Genomic DNA, 15,561 nt, shown 5'->3' with positions numbered 1-15,561 from the left:
GTTAGAAACTGCTTTCAAGTAACTGGATAAATTTCTTTATGCATTAAAGATTTGTTTAAAACAGCAGGTGTCCAATGTGCAATAAGACAATTCTCAGATATGTCCTGAGTCACCCTGAGACCTCTGGACATTTTTTTCATGTAGACCACAGTCTGATGAAAGTCAACCTTTTGTCTTTTAGCCCTCCTTCACCCCTTCCCACTCTTTAAACCAGGGTGCACATGGCCTTTCAGGGATACTTAAAACAAATTGAGTTGCTGTCAAACAGTTCAGAAAATGAGTGCCTTTCTCTTCAAAGTCTTGGCAGACAGTCAGGGTTTTTTTTTTGTAGAAAAATGCTTATATCTCTTCTTAAAGTAACTGGAACAAGATTGTGTGCAGTATTGAATCAAAGGATGCGTGAAATGCATTGTTTGGTAAAAACAATGAGTTATCATGGGTTATGATTTTTATTAAGTCCTTAATCTGGCAGAATTTCACTTGACTTTCATGGGAATTTTCTTTGAGGAAGATGCAAAATAGGAAACTGTTTTACTGGATGAATCAGTTGATTATTTATTTTATATGGGGGATGGCTTCTTTCTATTTCAGGGCATATTAACAAAGCATGAGCAGAAATGTAGGTTAAGCCCTGGTTACCTGAATTTTTGAAAGGTGATATCATACCCTACAACTGAGGTTAAATTAGGAGATTAGGAGACATGAATGTGTAGGAAAAAGTACTTCTGCCTACCCTTTACTGTAATGCATTGCTTGTCCCCTGTGGTGTTGGCAGTGTGCCTCAGGTTATATCCTCATTTAATTCCTGAGCTTAGGGAGGCAATTAGGAAACCCTGTATTAAGTAGATTTAACTTCACAAAGGTGAGTTTGAAGTATCCCTGTGCTTGGAAAGCTAAACACAATGTTTTTTGATAGGGCTAAATTTCTGGCTTTGGAAAAAAACCTAGGTTTTTTTGGTTTAATAAAGAACACAGCTTGTGCTTCCTGCCTTTTGGATAATACTTACTGTAATAGACATATAATTGAGCCACTTCAAGAAGGATAAGGTGATACAGGAATAAGGAAACAAGAGGATTTTTCCGGTCCTAGACATCTATTTAAAGGAGATATGAGATGGGAGGATGAAATGCCAAATTTCTGCACTAATATTCAAAGATCATTATAGTGTACTCCAGAGTAGTATGCTAAATGGTCTCTACTCAGGTGAGGGTATGTGCTCCTTCAGCACCAACCAGTTTTCCTCATCATTCAGCCACACCACTGGAAGATTCTTCAACCATAAAACCATTGATGCTGGGATCCTAGCTGAGACCTGAAGCCTTACTAATACAAAGATGTGAAGAGCAGTGGATTGAATCCCTCTGGAGATGATTGCATCTTTCCCTCGTCTCTAGAGGGAGCTTAGGACATGCATGATACTTCTTTAGGCACCTAATCTCTAGTCAGAGTATTAGGGGACAGATGATAATATTTTCTTTACTTTGTTTTTTCTCTGTCTTTTTTTTTTTTCCAAGCAGGTGTAAACCTGAATGTATCTCACTTCTTTCAGAGTTGTCTGCATCACTCTCTAGAAAAGTTCTTAATATTACACTTTGCAAGTGTGTCACATTACTCCACAAGAAATATATGCCTCTTCGTTCATTCATGAACTCTTTGTGTCATATGGCATCATCCCTAGCTGGGGTGTACATTTATATCACAACATATCCTGCAAATTTACCAGATTGCTTTAATTCACAAATAAGGAAACTGGGCTGGTGTAAATTTTGTATAAAGCCAGCACACTGTGTCATACCAAAGAAGCTTGCCTGAAAGCTTCAGGTCTCAGGAAATTGCATACCTGTGTTTCTGAATTTGTGGACCAGGCAGTTAGTTGCTTCAGATTCCTGGTAGTAAAAAATCTGTAAAAATTTAGTTAGTTAGGACCTACAGACTTTTTGTTATGAAAAAGTATATTTTATGGAAATTAAGGCTACTTGACCAGCTCCAAAGTGGTAAACCTTGACATTCATACTGTCACTTTACATCTGTTCAGAATCTGACTAAATTCAGTTCTCCAAAGAAAAGCCATTGCTCCCCACAAGCTTTGCATGATACCAGATCACTGTAAAAAACAAAATAGGCATTTAATTCTCCCTATCAAAAACAGTTTTTAAGCAGCTAACTTTACAATGGAAAATGGCATTATAAGCCCAACTGTCCTTGAAAGGTTCCTTTTCTTCTTAGAGGAAACGAATGAGGTTTTCTGAGGTAAGATGAGGTCTAAGGTTAATGTGCCTGGTTGTAAATTCAGGCATAGGGATCATTTGTTCAGAGGGAATATGATAAGCTGTGGTAAGAATTAGTTGGTTTAAACAGTACATTAGGTGATAACAGAAGTATTATCTCCATCTTGTAATGTACTGCTTGGATTTTAGTCCATTGTATTTAATGGATAATAACCTGGGTAGAGAAATTTTGTTTGTGGTATCTGAAGGGGATAATTTTTTTCTTCTATGATTTGAATTATAGCATTTTGGGGAGAAATGGGAAAAATTTAAAGAAAATTTTCTTTATAAAGAAAATCCTTTTTCTTAAATTAAAAGTAGAATGACATAAGACTTGCCAATATTCTATACTATTCCTACATAAACTTGCTTTATGCAAATAAGTATTTTCAAACCTCACATTCTTGCAAGCCTAGAAGTTTTTGTATGAGGTGGAATGACATAATAAGTCATTCATTTCTATTCCTGCAGAAACTAAAGGAATATTTTTTCCCATTTTCCCATTATAGAAAATGAATTTCAAGCAGCTTGTAGCACCATAGGAACTTGATGGTTAGAGAATTCTTTGTTGGAGATGGCAGGGCAGAAACTGCTTAGGAAGCCAGATGTGTTGTTACAGAGTTGTCAAAATCACTGTTATTTTCATTAATGGGTCAGAAATTATATGTTTATTAGGTAAAATATATTAAATAAAATCATTGCCAATAATTTGCAGATGGTTAGTAGGTCTGAGAAGAGTAGGAAATGCTGAGGTAACCTGGTGTGATGATATTCCTTGTAAAGTAATAGGGTTAAGGAAAAAAAGGTCCATTTATATACCTTCTTCTGAAAGAAAATAATGTAAAATGAGCAGAGCTTGCTTTTGAGTCCCTGGGCCACAAGTAGCTGTGATTGCTGCTTTCCTGATCAATTCTCCTGGTTCTATTTGCTATGTTTTCTTGGTGTCTGCTGTATCTGTGTCGGTAGGACCTATCTATGGCACTAGTGCCTGTTTTGTTACTTTATCTGCATTATTCCTAGAGCCAGATAGTCACTGAATATACATGATGCTCTTGCCTGCTACCACATCACAGATAGTTATAATATTCTTATCAACATTACTCCTACTAGTCAGATGGAAGGCCATTTCTGCACTCCCCAGCCTTCTATATTCTGAAGAAAATGTTTCACATAGGGAAAAGTGTTACTATATAGGAGCTCAGGCTTCAGTCAGGCTCAGGATTCATTTCTCTTCACTTGCTTCTCCTTGTCCTGCTTTCTATTCATATTTTTTTACCAAGTTAAAGACTGCTGTTGGTCTCCTTGTGACCCATTTCTGATTCTCTCACATTCCCCTTAATCCTTGCTCTCCATATTTTTCTTTTTTTATTCTTGCTCCTATCTCCTGAGTACTTTGCATTGCCTAAACAGCCCGCTATCAAATATCCCCACGACCCCCATAACTTCTGTACATAGAATCATTTGGGTTGGAAAAGACCTTTAAGATCATTGACTCCAAACATTAACCCAGGACTGCCAAGTCCACCGCTAAACCATGTCCCCAAGTGCCGTGTCTGCACCCTTCCCTGAGCATGCTGTTCATACTTGAAAATCCTTCCAGTTAAGTATTTTTCCCTCATATCCAATATAAGCCTTCCCTGGTGCAACTTGAGACCTTTTTGTGGGAGACCTTCTCTTACCTGGGAGAAGAAACTGACATCCACCTGGCTACAGCCTCCTTTAAGATTGTTGTGTAGAGCAATAAGGTCCCCCCTGAGCCTCCCTTTCTCGAGGCTAAACTATCCCAGCTCCCTCTGCCACTCCTCATCAGACTTGTGCTTGGGACCCCTTCTCCATTTCCCTTTTTTGGCCCTCCTCCACCACCTCAGCGTCTTTCTTGTAGTGAAGGGCTCAAAACTGAATGCAGAATTTGATATGCGTCTCTGTCTCCTCATGTCTCTGTGTCATCATCTTAGAACATAATTTGTTGTTGTTGCATTTATTTTGTTCTGTATTTCATTTGCTGTTATCTTGATCTAAATTAATCCCACATCAGAATAAAGAACAATTGTGGATCGCACTTTCCTCTCAAGTGCCATGTATTAATGAATTAAGGAAGCTCCACAGAGGTCTAACCCTGGATCCTGGTTTTCTCCAGGGATAATAATGATAACAAGGAATGATTCATAGCACATCAGGTTTATGCCATGAGACTACTTAGAAGCAGCTTTTTTTGCCCCAAGTCCATCTTCTGCATAGGTCCACCATAGCAGCCCTACTCCTTGTTCATACAGTGTGTTTGGTTTGGGCAGGGAAGGCTCAGACTGACTTTTTGCCTATCCTCTTGATCTCCATAAGCATATTAGCATGTGTTTAGCATGATCCTAGACAAATATGAGAAGAAGATGTTACTCATGTGATTATAAACTTTGAAAACCTGTTTCATTGGGATTTTTTTTCAGTTATTCCTTGTGTATAGCATGTAAGCATTTTAACAACAGAAGAAATAGGACAATTTACACAGCACACACATCAACATTCATATTTTATCAACTGTAGCTGAGCCTCAGAAACCATGAACACTCTGAGGTTTGGGGATCCCTTCTCCTTGCTCTTTGGAGCATCCACAGGTCAATGTGTGTCTACAAACTCCCCAGTAACTGAATTTCCTGCAGCCTCTGTGTCACACAGGGTGGATTGGATCTTACATGCAAAGACTGGCACTTTCTAGTGGCTGAAAAAAGCTGACAGCATGATAAAAGAAATTATCTGGCTGCTGAAAGCATAATAGTGTGCAAAATATGCATCTACATATGTTGAATCTTTTTTGGTAATGACAACAGAAACATTTCAACTTGGAAGAGTATGAAAGGCTGACACAGGGTGAACTCTTGCAGCCAATCTTTGTCAGCATTTCTAGAGGGCAATGTAATAACAGAGGGGAAAAAAACCCCAGCCTCTACAAATCACTGAATGGAGAATAGTCTTCAGGAAGCATTTAAATTGAAAGACAGTTAAAATTTATGACTGAGGCATTTAGGCTCAGGCTTTTCTGATCTTATGTGTCAGAACAAAGTCAGCTGTAAAGCGATACCACAAAATCACTTCTAATGAATGTGATGCAAGTGTCAGACAACAAAATTTCAAGTGCAGTTCAAGATAAAGAGACAAATAAATTTATGGACTTGAAGTGCTTGGAGTTCTCTGGTTTTGTTTGGTAGGGAAAAAAAGAAATGTCATCTTCAGAACTAATGGATTGAAGTGGTTTTAAATGGAAGGGAAAAAAGAGAAGAAAAGCTTCCAAAAATAATAAAGCTTAAAGCTTCCCAGACATATTTTATTGTCTTTTCATAATGAGCATGTCTTTTTCCCTTTTTAATTTTTTTCCTTGTGACCTCATAGGAATCTAAAACAAGAGTCTCCTTCATTGTGATATATTGGAAGCAAATAGTTAAAAGCTTGTGAGAACTTTATGTTGAAATTTGTGTCAACATAACATACCTAACCTGATACTTATGTAACTGTTCTGCCATAAAATATTCCAGAAAGTTTTTAACAAGAGAGTTAAAGAGAAAAAACTTTCACGTAGTTACATATATTGACAATATTGCTGTGTAACCATGTCCAGTACCTGAAAAGTGGAATAGTAATTGGAAGTTCCATCGTATGGTAAAGCTGGTGAAAAGGCACATTTAAGGGGATGATACACTGAAATCATTAAAGGCCAGATGAGCGCTGCTCTGGTTTGTATTAGCTTTTGATTAATTCCTTACATTTCAGTGTTCTTTCTGTAAAATCTGCAAAATTTTGATGATAAATCTTGTGCTTCTAGGTCTCATTCTTGCAGATATGTATTGTTATATTACAAGATAAAAGACTGGAGGGGAGATGTCACTGCTTAGAGGGGTGAGATGCATTATGTGGTGGTGGGAAGAACATTTAAAGATTACTTACTAGGGAATGCTTGTATTATGAACCAGAGGTGGAAAATGAGGGACCAAGGTGTTTGGGAGAGGAAAAAACAGGGGAGAAGAGATATGGGGATAGAGGGTGAGTATTTTGTGGACAGCTGGGCAGGTCATTATATGCATGTGGCTATGGCTTGTGCTTGTGAGTATTCTTATTATAATACCTTTCTAACTCCTTTTCTGTGTATCAAATTGCCTGTGTCATGGGCACATGAGTAGAGAGATGGAAGTCCAAGTGCCAGCACATGGAGAGGGGACCACAAAGGTGACTTCTGTCAGCTAGGTTCAGATCAATTAATGTTGTAGACAATATAGATAAAAAAATTACCTTTAGAATGTGAAAGTGATGATTTATTTCACACATGGAATATAAAGTCTTTTAAGATAAATGTGCCAATTTCTCTGCAATGACTGCCAAAGCAGCCCAGGATGATTTTCTCACTGATAGGCATTTTACAATTGATAATCTGATCCTACCCTAGAAGACAAATATTGTGTCTTGTATTAATGACAGATGACAGAGATAGTCACAGATCATAATTTAACTTTCTTAAAAGCAAGTACTAAAACACTCATATAAGATTATGCAAGTTGGAAAAATTATTTTAGAACTTAATATTTAGGTATTTTCCTTCTTATTCTTGGTATTGATGCCCAGCTACTCTTTAACATCTTGAAGGTTAGTAAGATCTGGGCATTAACATGACTTTCAGGTCTGAACTTGTTCTACATATTGAATTATGCAATCTTATCTGAAGGTAAAACAAAGGCAATAATATAAAGAATCTCTGCCTCCAGGTTAAGCTATTTCATACCTTTTCTCCTTGGTTTCAGATCAGCCTTTGCAATAGGGCATTAGAGAAGATGATCTGGCTAAACTCCTTCTGTTGATGAAATGGTTTGATGGCAATATTACAGCTGAGCAGCCAGTGAAAATATTTTCACTGAGTTAATATCATTGTCCACTTTTGCATGCTCTTTCTCTCTAGACATTAGATTTTATTTTTAATCAATTGTAATGATTGAACAAAAATAATTTGTCTTGAGTTTTACTCCTAACCATGTCAAGGGTATTCAGAACAGGTTGTTTTTTTTGGTTGGTGGTGTTTTTTTTTTTTTTTTTTTTCTTTCTGTGTATGGCTTTGGATATCTTCAGTATAAACCCTAGAAAGAAGCAAGTGAGCCTCAGGTAAAATACATGGAGAACATAGTATGCTAGATGGTCCTGCCTCTGTGTTTCATTAGGGAATAACACAGGGGTAAATCATACTTCTAAACTCTAAAGACTCCATCTGTTCACTACAGAAGCTCAGTTAATTTGCTTTTTTCTCAGGTTCTTTCAGCTTTTAGTCCCTTGCAGTGCTTGTTTCCATTATCAGAGATACATTGCTGAATTTTCACATTTAAGATGCTTCTTTTCAATAACCTGTGCTTGTTTGTACAATTGTTTCATAGCAATTATTGTTAACTTGTGGAAGAAGAAGAAATTTGGTGTTCCAGAAAGAAGCCAAAAAAAAATTTTGGCATTCAGAAATCAAATTCAGCAACAATTAATTAAAAAGTATGGTCTGATGGGGAATATTCTGGGTTAAATGAAAAGACTGCTTAATTTAGGGAAAACACATCTTTTTTTATGCCCAACTGGTCTCTGTGAGAAATCCCAGACCTTCCACCAATATTAACCTCCTAATTCCATGTCATCATAAAAAATTTTCTTTATTTTTGACAGAGAACAATAATCAAGGCTTAGATCGATACGTAGTTCCTGCTTTACTTCTGTTGTACCTACTCAATTAATATCCCTATTTACATAGAAAACTACTTAAATATCCATGTTAATTAGTTAACTACATTAAGATAGGCAAATAATTTTAATTTGGCTTTCTGCTTTTCCTTTCCTCTTTCTTGTGGTATTACTTGAACTGTAGATACTGTGTCTGATGTAGCAATATTAGCAATATATTGCATGTAGCAGCAATATATGTAGCAATTGTAGCAACAATTCAAAAAATTGAGCAGAGGTGTCCATCAAGCCTTTGTCTGGATTTGCCTGTTGAGAATTTCCTAAGACTTTTCTGCAAATTACAAGTCTGCAAGTGAGAATATGAGATATGAATTTATGCAAATGGTATTGCAAAACCTGCCCTGCTACCAAACAAACACTGTATAATAAAACAAAAAATGTTGATGATACTCCTGCAAACCATTTGGGAAAATATAGGCATCTGTTGTTAGACGTTAATTCAGCCTGCAAGAACCGGAGTCAGCAGAGCTATTTTACACTCAATGGAGAACAAAAAGAGCTCTTGCAGGATATGTTTTCACTCACCCAAACAGAAAAGTGCAAAATGGTCCACATGAACCATGTTTTTAAAAATTTTGCTTTTCCTTCTCTGCTGAAGGAGCCCAGAGTGACTATCTCAAAATTTACTGGGATAAATGTCCCTGCAGGAACTTGGTTTTGAGGGTCAGGTTGCTAGTGTCATAACACACAAGTTCCAAACACACCTTTGAGTTTGGAAATGTGATTTAACTCTCTGCTGCCTGAGTGGGACATTCCCTTATGAAGAAGAGCAAATGATTTTGAGTGGAGAAATACAAAGTATTTTCACATGCTGACCAGGAGGTCTCCAAAATGATCATACATTTTATGTTAAGTAGGAAAAACTTGGAAATTATGTAATAATTCATAAATAGGTTTCCTTCGAGAGCTTGAAAAGGGACTTTTGTAGCAACCCTATTAGAAGCTGAGTTGTTTCTTCAGCATGAAACTTTGCTGTTCAAATATCAGTTCTGCTGAAATTTCATGCAAATTTTCTTCAAGGGAACTGTATCACTGCTAAACTTTCTGAAAGCAGAGACACTTTTTATGTCTGTGGGTTTTATGTTAGCATATCTCCATTGAGACAAAACTGAAAAAAAAAAACAACCTGTTATTTACCTATTAACAGAATATATCAGTTATAAAAAAAAAATCATGTTTTTATCCAAGGAAAGTTTTGATAATTCAACAGAGTCAGATCACATGCAATTTTTATCATATAATCTGCAAGACTATGTTTTCTCTGATAAAGGACAGTCTAACCCTTTCTTAATGGAGGATATTCTTCACGTCAAAAGTTTGAAGAAGCCATTTAATAAACCTAATGATACTACTAGTAGAAGAGAGGATGCCCTCAAAGAGATAGAGAGTATTTGATTTCCCTAATCGCTAATAATTTTTTTGGAAAATATTATAGTCTATTTAATGATGCCATACTGATTGATGTATCTTATTTAGATAAGTTTCATAGAAAGCACTAGATCCTCAGGGATTTATAAAAAAATTTAATTATGCTACATGTAAATAAAACACTGTAGAAAAATTTCTCAGATGGCATGGCTAAAATAATCTAAATATGAAAGGCAGAAAGAATTACTTGCTCTTTCAAAAAAAAAAAATCTAAGTTCCCTGAAAGAAAGATATGAAAATAAGACATCAAAGAGATCTTGGTGCTTTGCTGCAGTTTAGCAGTCATATTTTTGGTGTTTTCTAGTAAAAGCAAAGGTCTACAAAAGAAGTGAAGCAAAAATATAAATGAGGCCGGGGCCTCATTTATAGGTAGATAATTGCCAGGTAGACAATTTTGTATTTTTGTACTTCACTATTGCCTGCTAACAAACTTACCTATTGCCTTCTTTAAAAAGGGAAAAGTCTTGCTTTAATGCTGTTTTAGATTTCAAGTTCAGTCATAGGTCCTAAGGTGACCAAAGGCTTGGCTCAGTGTAGACCAAAAGGTGCTGAGGTGCCTAACTAGCATGGTTTTCCTCTAGTCTTAAAGAGAGAGGGGAAAAAAGATTGATTTTCACTTTTCCTTTTCATGTTAAATTTTGACCCTGCCTGGACATTTCAACAAAGCAAAAATGCTTATCCATTGCTGAAGGCTCTTGGTGACTCCAAGAGTTTCCATTTGGGTTGCAATAAAACCTTTGTATATTCTGTGAAATACTACATAAATAGAAGGATATTAGGTAGCATACTTGTTATTTAAGTCTGTCTCTTTAAATCTCTTGTACAAAAATTGTCAAAGAATCTTGTTTTCAGGCTAAATGGTTTATTTCTTGTACTGTAAGCATCATTTAAATAAACTAAACCAATCCGGACAAAAAGCCACCCTGGTAACACTAGGAAAGCTCTTAATCTTCTCTGCTGTATTAAACAATGAATGCCATAGAAGTAAAATGGTGAAAGGATGATCTTTAGTACTGGGATAGAGGTTTTTAGAACCATTGAATAGGAGCAACTGAAATATGTCCTTACAGATAGCCTAAGTTATTCTTAGACCCACTCCTGCTATATTGAAAGGTAAGAGGGAAATCACTCTGTCTTTGACACTCTATTGTACATTTAAAATCTAAATTCCCTGTGCCCTGGTCAGTCTCTTGATGGAAATTGTGCAATGTCCTACAGAATGTGACTTTTCTTAGAAAATTTCCTGGCATTTGAACCTTCACATTTACCTATAAATACATATCCTAAAATAAGACTCCTCTCCCTGAGGAGGAGGCAGTGGCAGGAACAACATGAACTTACTGTGACCTGCTTTCCCTCTCGCCCTCCACTGCTGGGAGCAAGAAGGCAGAGAATAAGGAATAGTTAAGCCTGGGAAAGAGGGAGTAGTGCAGAGAAGGCATCTTAAAGATTTTGTTTTATTCTCTGATTGTGACTGGTAAAATATTCCATTAACTTCCCCAAGTCGAGTCTGTATGGTAAGTGGTGAGTGATCTCTCCCTTTTCTTATCCCAGCCAATGAGCCTTTTGTTATATGCTCTGTTCCCTGTCCAGCTGAGGAGGGGCATAATAAAATGGCTTTTTGAAGCACTTGACTTCCAGCCAAGGTCAAATTGCCATGGTGTGCAATACTTTTTCCTCGAACATACTTAAAGAAGATTGTGGCAATAGTGGGGGGATGGTGGTATAGGGAGATAAATAAAAAAGAAAACTTATATATACTAAGAAAGAACTTATCTACCAGATGTCTACTTGGACTTGCAGCATGTGATTTGCATTCTGACTGTGACAAGTAGATTTAGCAATCTGTGAAGTAAAAAGCTGTAATAAATTTCCCTCTTTTTTTCTATGAAACAGTGCTTATTTCCTGATTGACTGAGTTCACTAAATCATAATGAGTCACATACCGGAAAGAGGGTGCAGCCCTGAATTTGTAGTTGATATGAAGCTATTCTGAGAACATAATTGTTTCTAATAAAGTAATAACATTTGCCCTTAATTTAAATTTACTTCTAGTAGAGTAAGTTCATGTAAGACATCCAACTATGGCCATTCTCTATGGAGTCAGAACTGGGCACTTGTCAATAAAGTTTTGAATTTCTTGCTTTCCTGGTGCTAATGATGGAATCAGGTTATAAAGTCATAAATTAATCAAAATTATGAACTGCCAAGTCATGAATGCATGGGCATGCTTAATTCAGTATTACGTTCACCATTGCAGTGTATCATCCCAGATTTCTGTTCAACACTTGCACCCCACCTGAAATCTGTGAGTTACTGGGATTCATTGTATGTTAAATTAGGTGTCTTGTCTGGAACTAGACCATAAAGTATTTTCTGATGTAAACTATATGAGTAAGGTCTGAAAGAATATAAATTTTTATCTTCAAGTGTTCATTAAGTTTACTTATATTACACTAATAAACTATTTTTGTTTTTTGTTTTTGTTTTTTTTTTTAATTTAGAAATATCTTCATTTCAATAGTTAGTTTCACTTTAAACACAGCTTTGAGTGCTCATAGAGAGAATTGGGTTTTTTCCCCCCAAATTTAGAGTTTTCTTATGTAAAATGGCACTTTGGATTAGCAAGAAGCTAATGAAAGCATATTACTTAATGAGTTCTTGAAGTTCACAAATTATATATATTGGCTAAGGAGCCTTCATCCAGTTTCCTCTTTATTCAGCTCAGTTTTAAAAAAGACAGTTCTAGTTACCTGTTCCACACTTTCTTGTAAATCAGTTCTTTCTAATTTTTGAGATACTTTTTTTTTCAGTCATCCATTATTAACACTGAAGTATTACATTAGCCTTCCACTTTATCTAGAAAATATTTTTTTCCCAATTTCTGAATTTAATTTAAATTCATTAAATAAATTATATGAGTTTGCACACTTGAATTCTGATTCTCAGAGAAATCTTAGAAAATATTATATTATTCTGTTGGAAAGAGAGCATGGCCATATTGGGAAAATATATAACATTCTCTTTAATTTGCTAATAAATACATAACTTCCCAAGAACTCATTAACCTCATAAAATGGATGCTGATCTGTAACTGTAGAATTAGCAAAATTACCAAAAACATTATTACAAATTGGTCTTTCACATTAGATCTTTGAAATCCAGGAAAAGATTTTATTGTGAATTGATGTTATTGTTTGGACATGAACCCTTCAGTGTTTACCCCCATCCAAAGGACTGTCTTAGCTCTCCATTCTTTCTCAAACATGTCACACAATCTTGTAAAGAACCATCACTCAGGGTTGCATCATGTTCCTGAAGTAAGATGTGAAAATCTCAGTGTAGAAATAACATGTTCCTGCAGATAAATTTATCCTTCTGTGTAAGGACAGCCAACATAGGAGACAGATGTGATAGGTTAGAGCAGAATGTTCCCTGGTGTATAATACAGTGATAAAATGTGGAACACATGATATTTGTTATGAAATATGAGATGCTTTTTTTTTTCCCAAGGCAATGAAGGAGCTCTCTTGGCTGCCTAAGTGAGAAGTTTTTTTTCAATATCACTAGACATTAAAAAACTGGCAACTGCACAATAAATAACCTCTCCAGGTATTAGTTCTGCTGAATTTAACCCTTGCAACTTTTCAACAACCCTGTTGCTGCTGAAGAATGACACACAAATCGCATACAATATAAGTTCTATCAGCAATTAATTGAAAATAAGGAAAAGAAGTCTGCTGTGGAGGGATACATGTGTACAATGTGTGTGTTTGTACTAGGTTCTTGTAGAGTATCTGTAGTTGTGGCTCTTTTTCAGAATTGAAAGAGGGACACTTCAAATTTTCTATGATTGTATGCTATGGTTTAATGAGATTTTTTCTGTTTTAATAATTTACCCTTCAATGTTTCAAAAGCTGTGTGTTTTCCCTTGCTAAAATGCAGAAAATGCAGTTTAAAACTTCTCTTGACCAGCTCTCAAAAATGATACAGACATTCTGGGCCATAATTTGTCAAGATTTCAATGCAAAATTTTCTCCATTCTGATATGTCATTTAGAGTTTTATTATAGCTGCCATATTTCTTGGTATATGTATGTTTCATATTGTCATATCCTAATAATGAAAAAATTTCTGATCAGATTAAGCATTTTGCTTTTATTAGAGAGGACTGTTGAATGCTTCTGAATGAGCTGGATGGTGTTGTGTGTCAGCTCTCTGCTTCTTATTGCCACCTCAAATCATGAGCAAACCGTACAGATACATATCTAAGAGAAACCAGAGGCACTCATGCACATACACAATGCCAGTTTATTGTGTTTAATCTAAAAACTCTTAATCTTACCCTTGGAATCTGTAAATTATCAATAATATATTGATAGCTGTGCTTGTTTTATACTTCCATAGAGAGCCTTAGGGAATAACCTGATCCTGTACTGGACAGGTGACTGAAAAGCACCTTTGCAATCCTGACAGAGAGTCATCAGTCACTTGCATACTTGGGAATAGGAAACAAAGATGATCCTTTCACTAGGAGAAAGCTTTTAAACTAATCCTTTGAAACTGGTAAAAGTTGTGTTCATGAAAATGGCCCAACCATTTGTAACATATGTTAATTAAAATGGAAATTCCTTTCAAAATATAGCTATCTAATATATTTTCATACATACATAAAAATCTAATTTCAGTTTTTGATAACCCTTTTTGGGGTGTGTTATATCAGAACCCTGTTACATCTTATTATTCTTATATTACGATAGTGTGTTGTCAAAAGGTAGATCAGATGGTATCATGTGGTTTGGAAACACAATAACTGAGATAATGTCTTGCCAGACAAATAGTTCAGTTATTCACTGTCTGAATCCGCTGTTTATCTCTATCTTGTTTATAGTTTTGCTTCCATTTCAAAATATATATGAAAGAGCTGGGAAAAAATTCAGAAAAGGACAAAGCAGATGTTGAATGAATGTACAGTGTCTTCCAGTGGTAGGAGAGTGAAATGTGTTGGATGGACACACAGAGAGTGTCTTTCACTGAATAGAAATCTAAAAATATCAGAAAAAGATAGGTGGAAAAAAGATGCCTTATTGAATCTTTGGCCTCTGTGATATTGAGATTTTGATTCTTCAAAAGAGGTGGTTGTGCAAAGAAACTCTACCACATGTTACATTTAGGATGCTAAAAGATGACATGGAATCAAGGACTTACTAGACAGATTCCTGGAAGAAAACCCTGTGCAGGGTATAAAAATTTTAGCATTCCATCACTCAACAAGACCTTAAACATGTGCTTGGTGTTAAGCCTGTGATCAGTCAGTCAAAAGAATGAGAGAGATGTTGACCAAACTAGCTTTATTGAAGTGAAAGTAGTTGTCTGAAATAAAATCAGTAAAAAAAAAGTAAAAAATAAAAGAAAAATTGCTTATTGATTTGAATTGTATGGCAATGCAAACAATATGTCTTGGAGAAAGCCAGGGGATTTACTCCAGGACAATCATTCTGAACTGGCTCTCACTTTCTCTGCAGGGCAAGTGGTGACAGCTTATTGCAGGATAAAATTGTGCTTGCAGGAAACTGCTACTCACAGAGCAACTGGTGTACATAATAAATCCACACCCTACTTCATCTCATGATAACATATGTATACAGTCCTAGCTGAGAGAGATTTTCTCCAGAACTAGTGAGAAAAACAATGCATTTTTGTTACTCTGAAACCTTTTGAGGGAGCTTTATGAATTTGCTACCTGTTCTACAGTCTGACATATTTCATTCTCTACTGGAATCAATTATATATATTTCCAAATTTGAAATGGAGAGGAAGCAATCTGAATTTATGTCCTGATCAAATTCACGGACTGTGGGAAGTACTCTGAATAAATCATGAGACTTTTCCATATTACATTTTATACTGGCCCAGCTACTGTAATATTTGATTGCTGTAATCACATTTCAGTTAGTATTTCTAAGAAGCTAAAGAAAGAAGAGCCATAAAAGTCTTTGGACCAGAATAATCTTTTTCCTACTCTGAAATAAAACTGTTAAAGCAATAACTAAACCAGTTAAGATACCTGCATTTTGTAACAAAGCAATCAGTAAAATTAATCTACAAAGTGTAA

Source organism: Lonchura striata, chromosome 2 (genome assembly GCF_046129695.1).
Source record: "Lonchura striata isolate bLonStr1 chromosome 2, bLonStr1.mat, whole genome shotgun sequence".
Classification (NCBI taxonomy): domain Eukaryota; kingdom Metazoa; phylum Chordata; class Aves; order Passeriformes; family Estrildidae; genus Lonchura; species Lonchura striata.
Note: the sequence above shows the minus strand (reverse complement) of the source record.